Raw genomic sequence first — 1,105 nt, 5'->3', positions numbered from 1 at the left:
TTTTTTTGGGGGGGTAAATTTTTCTTTTCTTTCTTTTTTTTAAAGATTTTATTGAGAAATTGGGAAAGGGGAACAGCCAAGTTGCTGTCCTTCAATCTTAGTTGTGGAGGGCGCAGCTAGCTCAGCTCCAAGCCCAGTTGCCATTCGTTGGCAGCTGGCAACCACTCAGCTCAAGGTGCCGTGTTCAATCTTAGTTGCAGGGGGGACACAGCCCACCATCTCATGCAGGAGTCAAACCGGCAACCTTGTTATTTAGAGTGCATGCTCTCTCCAGCTGAGCCATCCTGCTGCCTGTTGGCAGCTCAGCGGCAGCTCAGCTCGGGCGCAGCTCACTGGCTCATGTGGGAATTAAACCGGCAACCGTGTTGCTCAGAGCTCATGCTCTTAACCAACTGAGCCACGCGGATGGCCCCTGTAAATATTTTTAATCCAGTTTTGTGTGAGAAGATTAACCAAACACATAAGAGGGCCCTCCATAAAATGGCCTAACCACTCATATCAGGCATAAACTAAATGTTGTGCAATTTTCAACTTGTCTTTCTCAAGTTGGATCACAAAATCTATACCAGATTGTAACAACAGTAAGCACTGCTTCTAAAGTTCTACAACAGTGCAGATTCAAGGAGAAATTATATTATTGCTAAGACATATTTATATCAATTGATTCACCATAAAAACTGTATATACCAAAATACATCCCAGAATCATAATTTTTATCTCAGGAGCCATGTGAGCAATTTCCTCTTTTGGCACACAATACGCAACCCAACACAATGATAATAAGTTGTTCTCATTGACAGTTACATCATGACTCAGAAAATTTGCCCGTCACATGAGATATTTTTTTCTTTTTTTGGAAAATATTCAAGGGACTGACTAATTCAGCATGTCATGTTTCCAAGTACGTATCTTTTTAATTCTGATGGCTTTAAGCTTTCATTTGAAAGAATATCATTAAAATTAATACATTAGTATATGTCATTTCGTTGGTTTTGCACATCTGATAAAACCATATTTTTTGAAAAGCTCTTACACTTTCTTTTTAATGAAGCGTAAAGTCATTGCTGATTAATGTCAATACTGTCCCCAATATCACTATTCACCC

The sequence above is a fragment of the Hipposideros armiger genome, unplaced genomic scaffold, assembly GCF_001890085.2.
Source record: "Hipposideros armiger isolate ML-2016 unplaced genomic scaffold, ASM189008v1 scaffold_238, whole genome shotgun sequence".
Classification (NCBI taxonomy): Eukaryota; Metazoa; Chordata; class Mammalia; order Chiroptera; family Hipposideridae; genus Hipposideros; species Hipposideros armiger.
This window is presented reverse-complemented; position numbering follows the sequence as displayed.